At 48.7% G+C, this 22,174-nt stretch overlaps 5 non-coding genes across 5 annotated transcripts; all 5 read left to right on the forward strand.

Moving 5' to 3' along the window:
• Positions 1–702: 702 nt before the first annotated feature.
• On the forward strand, positions 703–784 carry Trnal-uag. Its single transcript has one exon. It is a non-coding gene; the product is annotated as a tRNA-Leu (tRNA).
• Positions 785–6,645: 5,861 nt separating this feature from the next.
• On the forward strand, positions 6,646–6,727 carry Trnal-aag. Its single transcript has one exon. It is a non-coding gene; the product is annotated as a tRNA-Leu (tRNA).
• A 3,614-nt stretch (positions 6,728–10,341) lies between these two features.
• Positions 10,342–10,423, forward strand: Trnal-aag. Its single transcript has one exon. It is a non-coding gene; the product is annotated as a tRNA-Leu (tRNA).
• A 7,090-nt stretch (positions 10,424–17,513) lies between these two features.
• Trnal-aag lies at positions 17,514–17,595 on the forward strand. Its single transcript has one exon. It is a non-coding gene; the product is annotated as a tRNA-Leu (tRNA).
• A 70-nt stretch (positions 17,596–17,665) lies between these two features.
• Positions 17,666–17,747, forward strand: Trnal-aag. Its single transcript has one exon. It is a non-coding gene; the product is annotated as a tRNA-Leu (tRNA).
• Positions 17,748–22,174: the final 4,427 nt, after the last annotated feature.

The raw sequence follows: 22,174 nt of genomic DNA on the forward strand, positions 1-22,174 counted from the left end.
TGTGAAATCTTTTTTCTTTAAACTGCATATTGGAGTGCTGCCGGTTAAGACATGGTTGGAGGAGAAAGGTTTGTTTGTTGCATGGGGGGTAAATTGTCTTTTGTGCAAGAAACCGGAGACGGTAGAGCACGTGTTTCTAGAGTGCTGGGACGGTGCTTTCTTTTGGAACATTCTCCAACGTACGTTGAAGAAGGATTTACCTTTGGACCCACGTGGCATTCGGTACCTAGCCGTTGAAAACGACAATAACGTAGCGTTCGATCTCGTTTTTCTTGTGGGGCTTCATAGCATTTAGAAGTCACGCATGGCCGTGCGCCACGCAGAAATTGACGCAAAACAGGTTCACGAGTACTTTTGCGAAATGATGCTGCAAATTGTAGAGGTGTGTAAGTCTCAAAGTTGTGTACCTGACTGGCTACCCGTGCTGGAAAGTGTGATGCATTTGAGTTAATTTTAACCTTGCCATGTTGGCCGCCGTAAGGCCAACATAGTTTTTATCATTTTACAGTGCTTTGTTCTGTTCTTGTCAAAAACCGGCAATAAAGAAAAAAAAAAAGTGGCCGAGTGTTCTAAGGCGCTGGTTTTAGGCACCAGTCTCTTCGGAGGCGTGGGTTCGAATCCCACCGCTGCCATATGTTTTGCCTTTGAACTCGTTACGAATGGACCTTCACCGGAGCACCGTACTTTTATACCACCCTCGTCGGTAGCGTGGCCGAGTGGTCTACGGCGCTGGTTTTAGGCACCAGTCTCTTTGGAGGCGTGGGTTCGAATCCCACTGCTGCCATATGTTTTGCCTTTGAACTCGTTACGAATGGACTTTGACCGGAGCACCGTACTTTTATACCACCCTCGTCGGTAGCGTGGCCGAGGGATTCCACTGCCGGTCGCGATAGCGGACGGACGTGATATGGATCGCTCCTTGCAAGCGGTGGCGGCCGTGCCCGGCCGCGGTGATAACAGGTCTTTTGCTGCTAAGGGATATCGTATGCAGTTGCCGACACTGCCCACCGGTGATGCTGCAAAGCTCAGCGTCGTTTTGCACGCTGACCTCGACGGGCGCCCGTACAAGATTGAAGACTTCAGGCAGCCGTTGCAACAGGTGGGCGTTTTGTCAGACGTGGCGGGTCTGGGCGCCTACCAGATGAGCCACGTCTGGCTGCTTAAACTGAAAACTCCGGAAGCGAAAGCAAAGCTTTTGGAAGCAGGGAGTCTTCAGGTGAAAGGTTCGACGAGCCAGCTCGTCGACCCGAATCGGGTTGAGCTTCGCGGTAAGCTTCACTGGGTCTCGTTCGACGCGCCGGTGGACTCTATTCGGCGCGCCTTCGAACCATTTGGGACCGTCAAGGAAGTCGCGAAGGAAAAGTGGAAGGTGGATGGTTTCGTCGACGTTGGGTCCACGACCCTCGTCGTGAGGATCACCCTCAACGAGGGAGTCTCGCTGGAGAGCCTGCCGCACCAGCTCCGTCTCTGCGGTGGAAACGTCTTGGTCGTGGTGCCCGGGCGTGCGGCGAAATGTCTCCGGTACCGTCGCACTGGGCATATCCACCGCGACTGCAGGGCACCCTGGTGTGCTGAGTGCCGCGGTTTCGGACACGAGTTTAAGGACTGCGTCAAGACGTACGGCCGTGCAGCCAGCGGCAGTACCAATGCGGAGTCCACAGAGCTTCTGATGGACGAAGAAGAGGCGGAACAAGCGGCTGCATCGGCGACCCCGACAGTGCCTCAAGGGCAGCCCGACTCGGAGGAAGCCAGGGGAGGCCCTAACGAGACGGAGACCGCCGCTTCTCAGACGGAGCCATCGCCCAAGACGGCTCTCGAAGGAACCAGTGGTGCTTCGGCGAGGGATGGAATGGCGACTCCGGAAGCACCAGTGGATGCCGTCCAAGGAAGGGAGCCCGCGGTCGCCAAGGGTGGCGACGACGACCACGTTATGGTCGTCGAAACCACTACAGTGAAGCGTCGTCTGGATGATGCGCCGTCCAGGGGTGGGGAAGGACAGCTGAGACGCCTCGAGCGTGAGTGGTGCGGGAAGGTGGGACGGTTCAAGAGCCGGCCCGCGTCTCCTGTACGCCACAAGGAGTAGCCACAGTGAGTCCTCTCGGCACGTTGCTGCCTGCTTCACACTGTAAGCACCGTGCTCCCCGCCTGGTCTTTCTCTAGCCCTTCTTTATGTTTCAAAGACATTTGAGAGTAGGCACTTTAAACGTGCGAGGTTTAAACGCGAGGCGTAGGCAATGCCAAGTGAGCCGTTTGTTTATTGAGAAAGACCTCGACGTAATTGCCGTGCAAGAGTCGAAGATAGAGAGCGAAGACCGGACGGAGAGCATGGTGCGGCTCTTTGATTCACGTTACGATGTATGCGTCAGTCACGCTGTGGGAACGTCGGGGGGATGCCTTTTATTTATCAGGAAGTCTCTTGGGTCTGTGACCAGAGTTGTTAGTTGCAAGTCTGGTCGCCTGGTCCTGTGCGATTTGACCATTTCAAGTAAACTGTTTCGTATTTTGTGCGTTTACGCCCCTAATAAGGCGGAAAAAAGATTAGTATTTTTTTAAAACATTTTCGAGTTCGTCCAAACAAATAGACTTGTCATTTTGTTAGGGGACTTCAACTGCGTTTGCGAGCCGCGTGACCGATTGAACAGCACGCAGTATAGAGATACGAGTACCATTTTTCTAAGTGATATGGTCCAGAAGTGTGAATTGGAAGACGTGGGTCAGTGTGCATCAAGTCCTACCTGCCTATTTTTTACTCACTTCCAAGGTGCTAGTCACGCACGGTTGGATAGAGCTTATGTTTCTTTGGAACTCGTCAGGTCCTGTAAAACGTATGCAGTGGACCCAGTGTCTTTCAGCGACCACTGTCTTGTTTCTTTTACATTGGGCTCTTCAAAGGAAAAAAACAATAATTTCAGTTGGGATCTGTGGAAATTAAATTCGAAGCTTTTACAAGACCATATTTTTGCGAGTGAGGTGCGTAAAAGTCTCGAACAACTAGATAAAGTAAAAGAAGGAAAAAGTGCCGGGGCGAAATGGGAACTGTTAAAACAAGAATTTAAGATGAGCGCCATTGAAAGATCTGTTACCTTAAAACATGGGGAAAGAAAAGAAATTACGGAGCTAAAGGGGCTGCTACAAGATTTGCTTAACGCGGAGAGCATATCACCCGGGCTGTTTTCCGATGACATCAGTGTTTTAAAGAAACGCCTTGAGGCCCTTGATACCGAACATTATCAAGGGGCCATGGTTCGAGCATGTTTACAGCGTTTATCACGGGGGGAGTTACCCACGAAAAGAGCCCTGGGGTTAGAAAAGAGATACGCTATACTTCGTTTCAGCTTCCATCCGAGCGCAGCCAAAGGCTGAGGGACGGTTCGCAACTTTGAGAAGAGCATTCCTACGCACCGCAAAGTAGTTCACAAAAGTAATTTCTTTTAAAATAACTGTTTCGTGCGTAAACACTGCACAATGTTCCAGATGCGTATTGCTGGGAATGATTTGCAACTAAAGGAATCAGATTTCTAAAGTTTGTTTCTATTATTATATGTAAATGCATGTAGTTTAGTGAAAACATGTATATCTGCTGGCAACACGGCTGCAGCGCTCGGTTTTTCTGCGCGATTTCGTTCCCGTAATCGCCGAATCATGTTCTTCGCTGCTTTTCTCACCGAGTCGCTTCAAAACGCCCTTTCGCAAAGGCACATTTGGGCGTCAGGCGCGAGAAGTCGTGATGATTGTCTTTCAAATTCGGCAGAAGACTCAGGCCGCGTCGTACCGCGAATGCGTTGTAAACACGCAAAGCGTCCGGGCCACTAAAATTCAGATACGCGGCGAAATCAGGGCACCCCTTTACCTGCCGATCACACTGAACGCCGAGAAGCTGGTGGAAAGGACTGCGCCTCGAGCCCTAGCATATCCAGACAATACAAGGAAACATCAATGGCCCGGTCATCGGGGACCTTGCAACGTGTACTTACAACTCGAAACTATGCCGAACAGGTGGAAAGCTCGGACACAGATGCCAGCGGCCAGCCTACGTACTGACATCCCCTGTGACTAAGTTTCGGAACGTGAAAGGGCACTTTTTAAACCTGTAGCAGACGATATCGCTGATGCACCCGTAGCAGACGAAATACTCGGCTAGCGCGGGCGGCGCGGTCGAACGGCGGCGCAGCGGAGTGATACAAAAGTGCGGGCGAGATCGCGTGACCTATTGCCGGCGTGTGATTGGCTCCGGCCACACGTAGCTTTGGCTGCGCTCGGACGGAAGCTGAAACAAAGTATAGCAAGAATGAAATAAGCGAGATACAGTATCAAGGGTCTTTGACGAGTGAAAGACAAGTCATCATGCGTGCTTTTGTTGAGTATTACAAAGGGATTTTCAGTTATCGTGCTTCAAAGATAGCAGAGTTCCTAACGTCCTTTTTGCCGTTAATGCCGTAACTCGATGATGAAGCAAGAAAAAGGTTAGAACAACCAGTAGAGCTGTGGGAGATTGAAAAAGCGATAGATAATTTAAAGACTGGAAAGTCGCCCGGTCCAGATGGTTTAGGAGGGGATTTTTACAAAACGTTTAAAGATCAAGTTGCACCTTTATTGCAATGCGTTTTCGCTGAGGCGTACGACCTTGGTTGTTTGCCTCCTTCCTTTTTGTGTACGCATACGATTTTTATTCCAAAGAGCGAGGACCCCGAGCGACTCCGTTCTGTTGGAGCGTATAGACCAATAACACTCACCAACGTTGATTATAAAATTTTCATGAAGGTATTGGCTGAACGCCTACAAATGGTTATTAACGTCATCGTCGGTTCGCACCAACCTTGCGGCATTAGAGGCCGAAGTATTGTAACAAATGTGCACGTCGCCCGCAGTATTCTAGAGTGCTGTGACGCCATGCACTGTAGGGTCGCGGTGCTAGAAGTGGATTTAGAAAAAGCGTTTGACCGTGTGTCGCACGAGATTCTTTTTTCGATTTTAGAACACGTTAATGTAGGGTCTCTCTTATACAACGGCATCCGTATGGCGTATAAGAACTGCGCCACCAGTCTCGTAGTGAATAAATCTGTTAGTGAGCGCATTCCCCTACTTTCTTCCGTGCGGCAGGAATGTCCGCTTTCACCGCTACTTTTTTTGTGTCTTTCTGGAGCCTTTTTGTTTGAGCATCATTCATAGCAGTCAGATACGTGGGTTTAGACTACAGGAAACTGAGGTCCGTCTTTTGTCCTACGCGGACGATGTAGCGATTTTTTGTGTTGACCACGAAAGCGTGAGCAAGGCTGTACAGTTAACAGAACTATTTGGTGAACAGACGTGTAGTGCAGTCAACTGGCAGAAGTGTATTGGTTTTTGGCACGGTGACTGGCCCTCAGCACCCGATATTTTTGACCGTATTGTCTGGTCCGACACGCCGGCGCGTTACCTTGGAGTACCCTTAGATCAGTACCGCGTCAATGATCAGTACTGGAGGGATGAGACTGAAGTTCTGCGTGCAAAGGCCGAGAAATGGGGGGGAAAAGGTTTATCCGTTTTTGCGCGGGCAACTGTTTGCAATTTGTTTCTGGCTGCAAAAGTCTGGTATGTGTTGCAGGTTTTGTATTGTTCATGTATTAACATTCAGCGGATCCATCGTGTTTTCGTCGTTTTTATCTGGAGCTCGGCCTGGGAACGAACCAGCCGCACAAATCTTTTTCGTAGGGTCAAAGCTGGTGGTATAGGTCTTTCACACCTCGTTTATAAGACAACTGGTTAGCAGGTTTATGTTTGCTAGAGACCAGCAAGACCCTTTTTAGCGTACAGTTATTCAGACGCGGCTGCGCAGTGCCCTGCCAGATTTTGTGGTGGCGACGAATGTAGACATCTGCCCTGGTTTACGCGGATACTTGAAAGAGGTTGTTGGTGCGTATCGGTTTTTAACAGCACGTTTTTCTTTGCAGTATTTGTCCGGTGTGTCGCGTAAACGGTTGTCGAGAGGCCTGATGGATGCGCTTTTCCCCATGCCTTTGTATCGTTTGTTGTACAGTGCAGGCCCAGGGCAAGATGTTTTAAAGCGCGTTAAAAGAATGCTGGTCCCCGCCTATACCAAGACGTTTTTCTTTAAGTTAAACAGCGAAACACTCCCCGTTAAAGCTTGGTTATCTGAGAAAGGTATACCGGTCCCTTGGTCCGATAACTGTTTTTTGTGTAAAAAGCGAGAAACTATTAAGCACGTCTTCATCGACTGTTGGGACGCGGTTTTCTTTTGGGACGTCCTTCAGAGGACCCTCGAAAAGGACCGCCCAATAACGCCTCAGGGAATTAGGTTTTTACCCACAGAAAGAGCGGACGATGTGCCGTATGACATGATAATGCTCCTGGGCCTGCACAGTATATGGCGGTGCCGTATGGCTGTACGCCACGCAGATGTTGATGTACGCACTTTCCGCAAGTATTTCGTTTAAAATATCTGTTTTCTGATTGAAGTGTACAAGGCGCAGGAACCACGACCTGATTGGTTTCCTGCTCTTGAGGAGCTAACTACCCTAAAAGACTTTTAGCATTTCTGACACCAGCCGAGCTGACAGATGTCCTCGTTTTTATCCCTGTTGTTTGAAGTACGGAGTGATGGTGAATGTCACTGTCCTGTTCCAGGCAATAAAGGAAAAAAAAAGAAGTAGCGTGGCCGAGCGGTCTAAGGCGCTGGTTTAAGGCACCAGTGTCTTCGGGTGCGTGGGTTCGAATCCCACCGCTGCCATATGTTTTGCCTTTGAGCTCGTTACGAAAGTACTTTCACCGCAGCACCGTACTTTTGTACCATCCTCGTCGGTAGCGTGGCCGAGCGGTCTAAGGCGCTGGTTTAAGGCACCACACTCTTAGAAAAAAGGGTCAGTATAGTCCTCCCTAAAGGGAGGAACGCTCTTGACACATATTTTCCTTCAGAAAGGGAGAAACTTTCGTCCCTTAAGCAGGGGAGGAAAAGTTCCTCCGTCGACTGCATCTCATTATGGCGGCCACGAATCGAGCAAATCGAGCTCGGTAAGGCTGAACGAGAACACTAAGTCTATTGCACGAAGCGAGAGGAGCAGGAAATAAAAACGTAACACGAGCTTTCCGCGAACTGTATTTATTTCCGAAGTTTCTTTACCCCTGCAGGTAAAGAAACTTACGTTTCGAAAGCATGCAGTCACTCAGTCTTCTCATCGTCAGCACTGCGATGTTCAACGGAGACAACCGGCACTCAGTTCGCGCACTTTATGTCCTACCTTTGCTATTCCTCGAGCCACAATTCCTTCGTCAACCGTTGCGTCAACCGCACATCACGGAGGAGTGAAAATCATTCGCCCGCAAAACCAAAAGCCGCTCTCAAAAAAAAAAAAAATCCGAAGCAACCTCTTGGCTTATCTCAGCACGGTAACACGAAATTATGGCGTAGCCGCGTAGCGTAAAAGGATGTTAAATCGCTTGCCACCAGATGGCAGGGTCATGAGGGGTGTAGACACCAAGTGGAGACAGCGCACTAGGAAATTAAGAGGAAAGTTTTTGGGCTATAGCGAAGATACGGAAGAGCAAGTCTCAGTTAAGAAGAAAGTTAAGGCCACAGAAAGAGATCGGTGGCTAGAGGGAATGCAGACAAAGACGGCTCTGGAAAGCTATAGATTAAACAAAAGAGTTATTGCCAAAGAAAGCATTTATGACAATTCTAGGGGAAGCTCATTGCTGTTTGAGGCAAGAACGGGTGTTCTGCGAACCAGAACATACAGAGTGAAGTACCAGGAAATTGATACAGTGTGCACTGCTTGTGGAGAGGAGGACGAGACGGCTGAGCACTTGATACTCTACTGTAAAGGGCTTCACCCTATGCCTACCGAAGACAACATAGATTTAATAAAGTCATTGGGTTTTATAGACAGCGAAGGGAGAGTGGATTTCAAGACTGTAGAGATTACCAAGCAAAGATTAAGTGAATGGTGGCAGAAATCGAGAGAAAACTAGGTATTTTCTTATTCTCTGATGGCAAGGGGGTTTCATAGCCTCACTTTCTTTGCACTGCGGAGTGAATATAGATTTCACATTTAAATATTCTAAGCTTAAATGGTAAAACAAAATGGCTAGGTGGCGTAAGCTACCGCCCGATCCAAAGGGCCATAGGGCCATATTCATCCATCCATCCATCCATCCTCGCACGTAGCTAGGCTAGGTGGCGCTAGGTACCGCCCAATTATTGTTTTACAAAAAAAAATATTTTTATTTCCTTACGCCACAATTGCGTTTCCTTTTTTTCGGAATCTCTAACACATGTAGACACGTTGCGCACACTACAAACATCAGGTCAACATATATTGAACGCATACACAGGCATCGCACATACAAACATCAATACAACAGCACACTACCCCGATCACTACTGCGTTTCCGTCTTTTATAGTGGTCGTTTTGAACGTACGGAATTTTTCGGTGACTCCCTAAGCAAAAAAAAATATTCCGAACATGTTCATTTTTTTCCAGCAATGTCATACATCTGAGGCTATTTTTAATGGCTCAGGGGATGAATCTCTTATTAAAAAGAAGACGCTCGATCATGCCATAATTATTTGAAAGCCAATAAATCGAGCCGCTCCGATGTGGTTCCAAGCCATGAGTTTGTTTTCCCGCATGGCCCTTCGTTGCCAGTATTTATATTGTAGTGTTCGTTTTTCTATTTGTGCTGTTCGCGCAAAGCTGCAATTGCCGTCTTGAATTAATCTCTGTGGAGCGGATATCCACTCAGCTGGAAGTGATGCTTCACGGGCACAGAAATCGCTTTTCGATCAACTTGAATGCAGTCAAAGCCGCGACTTGCGACAACTGTTAAGTGTACGGAGCTGCGCCGTTGCGAGCTCGAAAACCTCTAGCCCTCATCCCAGCGCGCCACTTAGAGGGCAGTTTCTACAGGAACCGTAATATATTTAAAGAGTAAAATAAAGGATAGCGTTTTTTTGTGTTTTTTTTTTCGATTTTGCCTGTCTTTTTTTTTTATGCTAAACTTCCATTATAAATATACGTACTTTTCGTCATACTTTCGTAGTGTTGTCTTTTCCCAGAGCGCAATTGCTCTCGGGGACCGACAGTCACATTGGCCACTGTACGATAGGAGCTTACCGTTCAGACCAGCGTTCCAACATGACTATCCACACGTCGATCGACTGCACCTAATCCTTCAAGTGGTTTTAAACTCTTTAATGTAAAGCGGAATGTCATCCTGCGACACCCCGGCCCCTCCGATAACGGCCCGACCAGCGGCATCAATGCCCGACAGTTTACGTCATCTCATCTTGTTGTTACACCACTGATACGCGAACACACGGTCACATCGGCGATAATTCCAGTCTTCTGTTCACAACCCACAACACTGCCATCACGATGTCGCTGACACGAAGAAATACAGAACCACGTTGACGATGTTGCTGACACGCAGAAGAATCACGTTGAACGCCGGTTGGCACTCGGCACGGGACAACGGAACCGAACTCAGCACGGAAGGCACCCAGGCAGCCGGCAGGAAAACCTGCCTTCCTTGGACACAGTTCCCGCGATTTCCATAACGTCGAAAACGTCGACACAGTTCCTCGTGGTTTCGCTGCTGTAGTTCCGCGTGTGTCCCGCTAATTGGAGACGGCCGTCTTACCCAGTGTATGTAGCGCTGCTGGCACTGCTCCGGAACTTCGCTGTTTCTAGCGGCTTCGTTAGCTCGTTTTATAAAATTAGTGGTAAAAACGTCAATGCAACCGAAATGTTCTGCACGTTTGGACCAGAAGACGGAATTACAGGCGGCTTTCGCTGCCGCTGAAGCTCAATCAACTCAACATTAATTTATTAAACGACGTGCGCGATGTGCTCGAAAAACGAAACCGAAAGAAGATGGGTCGGGAGGGCGAAAGCTTTCTCCGGTCTGCCTGGAGGAGGAAAACGTCTCGGAGAATAATAAGGACTTTAATTTTCCTTTCATCGGTCTGGGTTTGTTTATGTGTGTTTTGGTAAACAAAAATAAAAAAATAAAAAAACTTTACAAAAAAAAAAAGAAAAACACTTTTCTGGGGATCGAACCGTTGACCACTTGGTCAGTAGCGCGATGTTCTACCCCTGCGCCAACTGAACAAGGAGGAACTCGCCCTCCTCCTTTCATCTGAACTGCCGTTCCTACCTTCTCTGGGCAACTTGTCCGCAACAAGGAGGAACTGTCGCTTTTGCTACCTTTCTCCTCCCTTTTTTCTTAGAGTGCAGTCTCTTCGGGAGCGTGGGTTCGAATCCCACCGCTGCCATATGTTTTGCCTTTGAGCTCGTTACGAAAGTACTTTCACCGCAGCACCGTAATTTTGTACCATCCTCGTCGGTAGCGTGGCCGAGCGGTCTAAGGCGCTGGTTTAAGGCACCAGTCTCTTCGGGGGCGTGGGTTCGAATCCCACCGCTGCCATAAGTTTTGCCTTTGAGCTCGTAACGAAAGTACTTTCACCGCAACACCGTACTTTTGCACCATCCTCGTCGGTAGCGTGGCCGAGGAGGATTCCACTTCCGGCAGCCGAACCGTGCGGACGCGGAATGTTGAGCTCCGCAGGAGCGGTATCAGCGGCCCACGCGGGCCGCGGTGACAGGATGACTGTGTCGAACGATTGTCAAGTAATTTTGCCGACTCTGCCGACAGGTTCTGCCGTTCTGAATACAGTTTTTCTTCATGGCGACGTAAAAGCCAGGCCCTACCGCATGGAACACTTCCGAGACGCCCTGGCTCGTTTGGCACTGCTCCCCGAGGTGACGGCCCTGGGGGCGTACCAAATGAACCACGTGTGGGCCGTCACCTTTAAGAGCGCCGAGGGGAAGAAGAGGATGCTGAACGCCGCTGACTTCACCGTCAAGGAAAGCCGATGCGTCGTCGTCGACCCTACCAATCAGGACACACGGCTGAAACTTCACTGGGTGCTGCACAACGTCAAGGATGACGAAGTGCGGGCAGCCCTGGCCCCGTACGGAAAGGTGACGGAGGTCACCCGGGACAAGTGGCGTGTGCCTGGCTGTGCTGATATGGAGTCGACGACGCGCTCGGTCTCCCTCAGGCTCAAGGTAGGCGTCACGGTGGAGGACCTCCCCCACCAGCTACGCGTCGCGGGGGACCTGGCGCTCGTCGTGGTTCCTGGTCGGGCGCCTCTCTGCCTTCGGTGCCGGAGCACGGGTCATATTCGACGAGAGTGCCGGGTGCCGCGCTGTACGCTCTGTAGACGCTTCGGCCACGACGAGAGCCAGTGTGTCCGGTCCTACGCGAGCGTAGCAGGGCCCGTGGGAAGCGACCCGACGGCTGATCACATCATGGACGAGGTCGATGCTGAGGCAGCCGCAGAGGGGGGAGGTAACGAGCTGCTTGCCGATGCAACGCCCCCTCCTTCCGAAGCCTCTGCGAAAGGCGCCGGGCCACAACGCTGCAGCGAGCCGTCGTCGCCAAATGCTCCGGCAAACGAACCCGTTGACGAAGGCGCTAACCGAGACACGGCCTCAACTCCCGTGGCGGCAACCAGCAAAGGGCCCGAGACCATGGACGTCGGGGAAGCAAGCGCCAGCGGTGCTGGCGCCAAGAGGGTACGTGAACCGAACGACGACGGGGGAAGTGCTTCCAGCGCGGTCATCTCGGACGAGCCGCCTTTAAAGACGGCCCCGGTACGTCGATCGAGCTTCAAGCCGAAGCCCAACATCCCGCCGGACCGGAGACCGCCAGCAACATCGTCTTCGTAGTCGCGAGGGCTCGGCAAACCGAAGGTACGCACCGTGCGATGAGTGTGCCCTAGCTCCTAGATGGCAGTACGACTTAAAACAGCCCTTCGCGTGGCCACGCTAAACGTTAGAGGCCTGGCAGCGAGGAGGCGGCAATATCAGCTAAGCCGCCTGTGCCTAGAGAACGATCTAGACATCCTCGCTGTCCAAGAAACGAAGGTTGAAAGCGAAGAGCAAACGGGTCGCATGGTGCAACCTTTCAGGTCGCGTTACAATGTATGCGTGTGCCACTCCGTTGGCACTTCGGGAGGCTGTGCTTTATTTCTTAGGAATTCTTTGGGTATAGTAGAAGAAACTGTAATTGTCTGCGAAACTGGTCGGTTAATTGTTTGTGATTTTACTTTTTCCGGGTTCCAATGGCGGATAATATGCGTGTACGCTCCTAACCAAGAAAATGACCGCCGCATGTATTTTGAGCGCGTTGCCCGTTACGTTAACTGTGAAAGGTTCGTAATTTTAATGGGTGATTTTGATTGTGTTTGTGCCCCACAGGACAGGGTGCAAAACTCGCCGGTTCGCGATCAGAGTGCGCTTTTTTTTAACACGGTTGTACAAGAGTTCAATCTGGAAGACGCCGCGAATGTTTTATCTAACGTTAATTTCCCTCAGTTCACGCACTTTCAAGGTGAAAGCCACGCGAGGCTGGACAGAGTATACTTATCGGCGGGTCTCGTTCCGTTGATTGAAAATTACGAAGTTAAAAACATTTCTTTTAGCGACCACTGCATGGTCATGGTCACATTGGGTGCGAAAGTCACGAAGTCGCGCTTTAACTGGGACCTGTGGAAATTTAATGTCAAGCTCCTGCAAGACGAAACGTTTGTAAGGGTGTTAATGAAAGTTTAAAAAAAATGCTTACAGCTGAAGCTAGCAGCTTTCATGCTACGTGGGAGGAATTTAAAGAGAAAATTAAAATTAGCGCGATTGAGCGAGCAACTTTTCTGCGACATCGCGAAACACAAAATGAAAGGGAACTCCAGTGCCAATTAGATTTCCTGCTAAGCGCCGAAAGCACGCAACCAGGAAAGATGACTAAGGAAATCAGACAAGTCAAAAGCCAACTTGAGCTTATCGACGCAGAACGTTACCGTGGCGCGGTCATAAGAGCTCGCACCGAAAGATTGTGGGCGGGCGAAATACCAACCAGGCGCTCCCTTGCTGATGAAAAAAGATACGCCCGACAAAATGAGATAAAGGAAATAGAGTACAAAAATACAGTGACCGATGACAAGAAAATAATAGAACGTGCCTTTGTTGAGCATTATCGTGATCTCCTGGGGAAGAGAAGACATATCAAGGAAGGGTTCCAAAGCGTGTTTCTTCCGCTGATGCCCACGTTGGATGACGAAGTGAAAACTAGTCTCGAGGCACCGATTTCCACCCGTGAGATAGAAAGAGCTATCGATGAGCTAAGCCCAGGAAAGTCCCCTGGGCCTGATGCCCTAGGCGCGGCCTTCTACAAGGCGTTTAAAGTTGAGGTGGCCGAGGCTCTGCACCGTGTAGTCACGGAAGCTTACGCGGTAAAGCAAATGCCCCCGTCTTTTCGACGGTCGCATATTGTCCTGATTCCCAAAACCAGGACCAACTTAAATAACGGGGAGACCTGTCTACTGAACGGAGGCTCAGCGCCGGCTCAGTAGTACGCGCATTCCTCACGAACGCTCGTGGTGGCGCTCGGAGCCCCCCTACCTTCCCTCCCGGATCCAGTCCGGGACGCCTTGGGAAACACCGAAGCGACGTGGCTACGCCGCTGGAATCTGTGTGTTACGATACGAAAATTTAAGTGTCGACTCGAACTGCGGGTAAATGGTGCACTGTTGCGTGCCGCTGTGTACCTCGCACAACAAAAAGGGCGAATGATTTCTATTTCACAAATTTCCATCACCAAGTATCCGCAGAATGGATTAAAAGAATCTCAAGAGCGGGTAAGTGTCGACTTTTTTTTTTTCATCTCAGTCATTTGGAAAAATAAAAATAATAGCGTCATATTATATTAGAAGAAAAAAGGCATTCAGGACATGTTTCAATGTTTTTTTTTTTTCGTTCTTTTCTTTTAAATGTGAAAAGAACTCCCAATGGCGCCCAAGTGATAGCGGGGGCACTGTCCTATGCTCTCAGAATTTTACAGCAGATGAAGATAAAAAAAATGTGAATTAAAAAAAAACAAAAAAAAAAAAAACAGTGCGGTGCCAACGATGTTTCGTGTTCGAGATTTATCCGATCGACAAACCCGGCGACGCATGCACCACCATCGCAAAAACAAAAAAAAAAGTATTTTTTTTTTTTTTTGCGTGCAATTCATTTTTTAGGATAATTGTAACAGTTATACATGGCGACACAAGATTTTTATCTGCTACGGACGGCGAGCCCGGTGAACGGAAGGAATACTGCCTCAGAAGGGCCGAGGTGGAGTCGATGGACCCCTCGATAATTTCGCTTGAAAACAGATTCTTCGAGTGCGTGGACAACTGGAAGAGAACGGCACCGTCGTTCAGCGTATTTCTAACGTCCGAGACGCGCGAAGCCTTAGCAATCAGAACGTTGTCTACTGTATTGTGCACACGCAATCTGTTGGACCAAGGAGTCAAGCACGTTTTAACGTCCAAGTTCTCTTCACACAGAGAAGAGTCGCCCTTCTCTGCGGTGGGGCTGAACGGATGCCTAAGGCGCCCTCTCCTCTCTGCACAAAATTGTTATCATCATCATCATCATCATCATCATCATCATCATTTATTATCCTTGTAGGTTCTCACGGGCATTCCACAACGGAGCGGCACAGTTCGATATCGGTGCGCTGCTGCAAAAGCCAGAACTGCAGCCTGCTGCTCCGCCACGAAATATGAAGAATATTTTGCAACACTTCTTAAAGGAACTTCAGACGTTAACAGATAAGGAACCACTTTATTGTTTATAACAAATTAAAACTAGAAAAAAAACGCAAAACAAAATTTTTGGTAGGTTTTCCAGCTCCAGGATTGCAAACCAGCGCGGAGGCACACATCGGAGGTTTCCTCGTGAGGGCGGCTGAAGACAACATTGCCAGCGACAGGTGCTTGCACCAGCTCAAGTCCCCTCTACACAACAGCACAACCGTTACGATAGCATACAACCTGGACCGTGGGGTACCGCGCAACCCCAGCCCCCGCTTCGTCAACTTTCTGATTACGTTTGAGAGCGCAGCCAATTCTGCCCAGGCGGGGTTATTTGCACCGAGGAAGCCACTGCTGACGTTTACTAAAAGGGTTCTGCCGGCAATTGCGAGCAACCTGCTATTTGCCTGTGGAGTCAACGACTGACAAGATCACAGAACCGGCCCTGGCTGCAGTCGTCGTCAGGAAGTTCACGAGGCCTTTTCTGACGATCATTGCATCAAACATGATGGAGGAGCTCCAGGCAAAGTAGGTCATAAAAGGAAAAACCGACTTCCCGAATTGTGTTGAAGGTGTAGGACTTCTATGAAAAAGCACGCATAAAATTTGTTTTGTAATTAGTGAAAAAAGCTATATATATATATTTTTTTAATTATTACTGTGTGAATCTAATAAAATGAAATATTTGCGCACATAAGCTGCACCAGTGCTAAATAATAGACGCCTGTAAGACAAAATCATCGGTTTCAGTATCGCACCGTGAATCGCGCAGCCTTTCCAGTTCAAATCGATGGGGGGGCTTTGCGCGCCGCCTCGTAGCCGCAACGCCAACTAGAGCTCCAGTAGCTCTCCCTTAGGAGGGGCGCGCGATAGACAGGTCTCCCCCCTATTCAAGTTGGTCCTGCCCAAAACTGATGAAACTTCAAAACTATTATCGGTAGGGGCTTATCGACCGATTAGCCTGACTAACGTTGATTATAAAATTGTTATGAAAGTTTTGGCCAGGAGACTGCAAGCTGTAATAACAATAATTGTAGGCCCCCATCAAACATGTGGCATCAAGGGAAGAACGATAGCCACCAACATTCATGTGGCCAGAAGCATTCTAGAATGTTGCGACGCACTTGAAGGCCGCGTTGCTATGCTACAGCTGGACTTAGAAAAGGCTTTTGACCGTGTCTCGCATGAGGTTCTTTTTTGCATCTTAGAACATGCCAATGTTGGTTCAGTGCTTTTAGAAGGTGTTAAAATGGCTTACGCGGAGTGTTCTACTAGTGTCATTGTTAACAAAAATGTAACCGAAAGTTTTAAAGTCCGGTCCTCGGTCAGGCAAGGGTGTCCGTTGTCACCCTTGTTGTTCGCAATGTACCTAGAACCGTTTTGTTTAAAGCTTATTCAGAACGAGAAAATACGCGGCTTTCGCTTGACCTCATGTGAGGTCAAGGTTCTCTCTTACGCGGATGACATCGCCGTTTTTTGTGATGACACCGATAGTATACGTGAGGTTGTCAAAGAAGCTGCTTGTTTTTGTAAGCTGTCGGGAAGCACCATTAACTGGAGCAAGTGCCTGGGATTTTGGCACGGTAGCTGGGAAAGCAAGCCAGGAGTCTTTGAGAATGTTCAGTGGGTTCGTGCACCTGTTAAGTATCTCGGGGTGCCACTCGAGCATTACCAAGACACAAGACAGTATTGGAGAGACGAAGCGGAACAGGCTCGAACGAAGACACTTAAGTGGGGGGGACACGGTTTTTCGATGTTTGCTCGCGCAACGGTCTGTAACTTGTTTATTGTGGCTAAAATATGGTATGTGCTGCAGGTGTTGTGCATGTCGAGAGCCGGTGTTCAGAAAATCCATAGAGTGTTTGCGGTCTTTGTTTGGGGTTCGGTGTGGGAACGCACCAGTCGTACAAACCTGTTTCGTTCAGTTAAAAGTGGCGGTCTCGGCCTGGTTCATTTGTTCTTACGGCAGGTGGTATCTAGATTTATTTTTTTGCGTGACCTGAGAAATCCATTTCTACGCAATGTTGTGCAAGTAAGGTTGAGTAGTGCATTGCCTGAATTTGTTGTGTCTTCTGACAATGTGAAATGCGGGAGGATCCAAGGTTTTCTGCGTGAAGTAGTTTTGGCTTTTAGATTTCTGAAGGTGCGCTTTTCATTAGAATATTTGAGCTTGGTGCCGCGAAAGCGTTTGTACAAAGACCTGGTGGACACGGTTTTGCCTGTTCCTCTGTACCGTTCATTGTACTGTGCGGACATTGGTAGCGATGTGCTGAAAAGGGTCAAAAGAATGCCGATTCGGCCGTCCGCAAAGAGTTTTTTTTTCCAGCTACATAGCGGCACGCTACCCGTTAAAACCTGGCTTCAGGAAAGGGGTCTTTTTGTTCCCTGGACGACCAATTGCCTGTTATGCCGTAAACCTGAAACCGTGGAACATATATTCCTCGACTGCTGGGATGCCATATTCCATTGGGACATCCTTCAGCGCACTTTAAAAAAGGATCTTCCTGTTTCACCCCGCGGCATTCGTTTCCTTCCGGTCGACAAGAGCGGCAGCGTGCCCTATGATATGTTCATGGTTTTGAGCCTCCATAGTATTTGGCGAACGCGGATGGCTGTGCGTCACGCGGACGTGGATGCGCGTCCAGTCCGAGAGTACTTCGTGGAGAGTGTTGTGCATATAAGGGCGATGTACAAAGCGCAGAGGGAGCAGCCTGAATGGCTCCCTGTTTTGGACGAGCTGGTTGCTTTAAAACCTTTTTAATCCACCCACGCCAGCCAAGGAGCGGCCGGCGATTTTAGCAATGCTCTGAGTGTATGTGTTGGTGTTTCATGCTCTGTTTAAACCAGGCAATAAAGAAAAAAAAAAAAAAAAAAGGTAGCGTGGCCGAGCGGTCTAAGGCGCTGGTTTAAGGCACCCGTCTTTTCGGGGGCGTGGGTTCGAATTCCACCGCTGCCATATGTTTTGCCTTTGAACTCGTTACGAAAGTACTTTCACCGCAGCACCGTACTTTTTTACCATCCTCGTCGGTAGCGTGGCCGAGCGGTCTAAGGCACTGGTTTAAGGCACCAGTCTCTTCGGGGGCGTGGGTTCGAATCCCACTGCTGCCATATGGTTTTCCTTTGAGCTCGTTGCAAAGTTCTTTCACCGCAGCACCATACTTTTTTACCGTCGTTGTCGGTAGCGTGGCCGAGGGGGATTCCACGCGGCAGCGAGCGGACGTGATATGAATCGCTCTCCGTCAGCGGAGGCGGCCCTGCCCGGCGGAGGGGAAACGGCGAGGACAGCGTGGAAACGTCATTCAAGGTCAGCGTGAAATACCACGCTGACCTTGAAGGACGTCCCTACCAGACCGAGGATGTTAGGCAGCCGTTGCACCAGGTGGGCGTTCTGTCGGATGTGGCGGGTCTGGGTGCCTACCAGATTAGCCACGTCTGGCTGCCAAGTTGCGCACGCCGGGGGCGAAGGCGAAACTGCTAGAGGCCGAAAATCTGCAGGTATCGGGCAAGCTGTGCCACGTCGACGACCCCAGCCGAAGGGAGCTGTGCATAGAGCTCCACTGGGTCACCTTTTACGTCCCGAGGACTTCGTGCGGCGGGCCTTAGAGCCGTACGGGTCTGTCAAGGATATCACTCGAGAGACCTGGAAGTTTGAAGGCTACATGGACGTCGAGTCTGTTGAACGAAGGTGTACCATTGGAGAGCCTCCCACACCAGCTACGAATTCTCGAAGGTGCGGTTCTCGTCGTCGACCCCGGACGCTGACCGATACGCCTGCGCTGCCGGAGCACGGGCCGTATCTGTCGGGACTGCGGAGCGCCTCGGTACTTGGAGTGCCGGGCTTTCGGGAATGAAACACCGACACTGTAGCATCCGAGCTGCTGATGGACGAGGACGAGGACGAGTTGAGATGGCAGCCGACCGTCGAGTTCACTTTCGCAGGAACCACGAAACGAGGCGGCAGTGGCCAGAGAGCACCGATAGAAAAGATGGCCGCCGAGGCGAGCCAAGACGTTCTGCCCGATCAAACCAAAGGGACCTCTAGCTCCAAGGCGGGACTCGCTCAGCGAGAGGACACCGTGGCCTCTAAGGACGGCGACCACAGCAACGCCATGGACGTCGAGACAGGGAGCGCCAAACAGGCGCTGGAGGGCCCACCATCAGGCGGGGCGGAAGGCTCGACTGAGGCGCCTGGAACGCGAGTGGTGTGGCAAGATAGGACGTTTCAAGACCCAGTCTGGGCCTTTAACGCGTAACAAGGAGCAGATGCGGTAAGTGTCCTCGGCACGTCACTGTATGACCTTGTTCTGTATTCCCCACCGGGCTTCCACCTAACGCCTATGCTTGAAAGATCTCTAGGTGTGGGCACTATACAGACGCAGGCAATGTCAGCTGAGCCGCGTGTTTGCCGATAAAGACCACGACATTATTGCTGTGCACAAATCAAAGATAGAAAGTGTAGACCGGATAACTGCATCCTACAGGTTTTAGGGTCATAGTACAAGGCATGCGTTAGTCACGCGTTTGGGATGCCCGGAGGGTGTTTTGCTTAAAAAGTATGTTTGAACGGTTGGACAAGTTATCAGTTCTGAGTCTGGTAGTATGGTACTTTGTGATTTTTCTTATTGTAGTTCCACTTTTCGCGTTGTGTGTATTTAGGCTCCTAACCGGGTTAAAAAAAAACTTTCCTTTTTGTTTTTTAAATATTACTAAATTTGTTTAAAACGATCGCATAGTCCCTTTTTTGTGGGATTTTAAGAGCGTTTAGGCATCAGAGTATAGATTGAACGGAGCACGATATAAAGATGCCAGTTCTGAATACTTCTGCGATATGATGCAGCGGCCTGAACTGGAAGACGTTGCTCACTATTCATCTAGTGCAAGGTGTCTATAGTTTACACACTTCCAATCAGCTAGCCACACGTGTTCAGACAGGCCCTACGTCTCCCTCGAACTTATCGCGATAAGCAAAAATTACGCAGTGGATCACGTGTCTTTTAGTAATCAATGCCTCGTTGTTTTTTTTTTTTTTTTTTTTTTTTTTTTATGTTGTATTCTTCCGGGGAAGCTAACAATAAATTCAGTTGGAAGTTGTGGAAATTTAATTCTAAGTTATTAGGTGACGATACCTTCGTAGGTAGTGTTCGAGAAAATCTCGGCTTTTTGACTCGAACAGTTGGTGGTATCAGTGCAAAATGCGAGCGTTTTGAACAAGAGATAAAGTGCCCTCGAAAGATGATTTGTATAAAACACGAGGAAACAAAATGCATAAAATAGCTGAGCTGCTTGCTGCAGGAGTTAATGCGCCAAAAATGGCGTTCATCAGGCCTGTTTTCAGAAGACCATAATCAGGTTGAAAAAACAACTCGAAGCTCTTGATACCGAACGCTATAAGGGAGTCATGGTGCGATCGCGTTTGAGACGGTTATTGCTTGACGTGGATACCAACGAAACGAGCTTTGGGAATGGAAAAGAAGTACGCACGTGAGAATAAAATGAGCGAAGTCTTGTATCAAGGAGTGCTGTCTAGTGATAAAAAAGACCATGGAACACGCGTTCGCCGAATATTATCAGGATCTTTTCAGTTATCGCGCGACAAGACGACAAGGTTTGAGAGCCTTTAATGACGAGGTTAGACGATGACCTTAGAGAAAAAGTAGAAGAGCCAATACTCTTGTGCGATGTTGAAAAAGAGAGCATTTGCAATCGGGAAAAACGCTGGACCGGATGGCCCGGGAACGGAATTTTATAAATCCTACAAAAACCAAATTGCACCTTTATTGCTTCGTTTGTTTATTGAAACGTACCGCCTTAAAGCTTTGCCTCCTCCCTTTCTATGCCCCCCCCCCCCCCCCCCCCATGTACGATCCGATCGTCCTATAACACTGAACAATGTTGATTACGAAATTTTAATAGACCTCGAAAAAGCTTTTAACCGAAAGCCCCACAAATATTTTTTAAGCACGTTAACTTTGAATCAGTTATGTGTGATGGCGTGTGCATGGCATGCCGTAACTGCGCCACCAGTTTAGTTATCAACAAGCGTGTTAGCGAACGGATTCGCCTTTTTTCATCAGTGCGACAAGGTTTCGCCGCTGCTTTTTTGTATCTTCTTGGAGCCTTTTTGTTTAAGTGTTATACGGGATAGTTATGTGAAAGGATTTTGTTTGCAAGCGAGCGAAGTTCGTCTGCTGTCATACACGGACGACGTAGCTATTTTTTGTACCGACAAGGAAAGTGTGAAAAGATCCATTGATCTAACTAGGGTTTTATTGTGAACACACGTGTAGTTCAGTGAACTGGCATACGTGTACCAGTTTTTGGCACGGCGACCGGCCGTCAGCGCCGATGGTGTTTGAACGTATTGTCTGGTCCGCCACGCCCGTGCTTTATCTTGGCGTACCTTTCGGACAGTGTTGTACGGAACGGCGTTCCTGGAACGCGTTCCTTTTAGGAGGAACGAAGGAACGCCGCCGTTACATTTGGCATCAGTGGAACTGGAACGGGAACTCGTTACACTTTAACTGGAACGGAAAAAAGAACGGCGTTCCTTTTTTTCTCCACTGGGGTAGTTTTTAATTTATTTCTAAGAGGGAAATTTTAAAAGTATAAAAACAATGTCTTTACGAAGAGCCAAATCTCGTTAACATTTTGGTTATTTTTATTAGGGTTTATTTTGTGTGGTCCTCGCTTGGTAACAGTTGGGCACATGAAAGCTAGTGGATATTAATTATTTTTTTAGCGCCCACGGCTGCAGCCCAAAGAAAAAAACCTAAAACCTTTAGTCAAAGGGAAAGGCACAGAAAGACGGACGTTTCAAAGTCAGCTACTTGCTTTGCTTCCACAAATCCTCATACACGAAGAAACCTGAGGCTGACTACAGCCGCCACTGAACTTGCACAAAGAGAACCACAGTTAAAACAAAAGAACAGGTTGCTAGTCTCTAGACATTGAATGCACTCTTCTATCCCGAACATTAGTCACTCAAGAAATACACAAAAATTTACCGTTATTCCTTCTCCCCTTCTTCAAACTTCTCCTTCAAACTGAACAACGAATCCAACCTTCACGAAAAAGGACTTGTAGTTTTAAAGACTGACCTCCTAATAGTCCTACCCTCTTCTGCACTTGCTCGTCTTTCAGACAGCAACATCTATCAGCAACTGTTGTTAAGTTCGAACACAGGACTTTGTTTGATTGAAACGTACGAGGCTGTACTAAAACGCTCGTGCAATGCAACGGTACATTTGGCTCGCCTGCAGAGCCCACCACAAACATGAATATGGTTAAAAGCTGAGATTTTTAGGGGTTAATATATCATGAAATAAATCTCTGGCTTCCGCTTGTTTTCTTCTCCAGGTGCCTTTCCATCACGGCATTCAAATTCTTATGTTGGCATTTGATGGGATAGATAAAAAAATATAAAACTTGGTTCGATCCAACTCAATATGGTAATCAGCAAAATACAAACGTAACGTATATGTAACGATACGTTCCATTTTTTTAACTGTAACGGGAACGAGTTTCTTTTCTAGATA

Source organism: Ixodes scapularis, unplaced genomic scaffold (genome assembly GCF_016920785.2).
Source record: "Ixodes scapularis isolate PalLabHiFi unplaced genomic scaffold, ASM1692078v2 PGA_scaffold10__122_contigs__length_95168666, whole genome shotgun sequence".
Taxonomy (NCBI): domain Eukaryota; kingdom Metazoa; phylum Arthropoda; class Arachnida; order Ixodida; family Ixodidae; genus Ixodes; species Ixodes scapularis.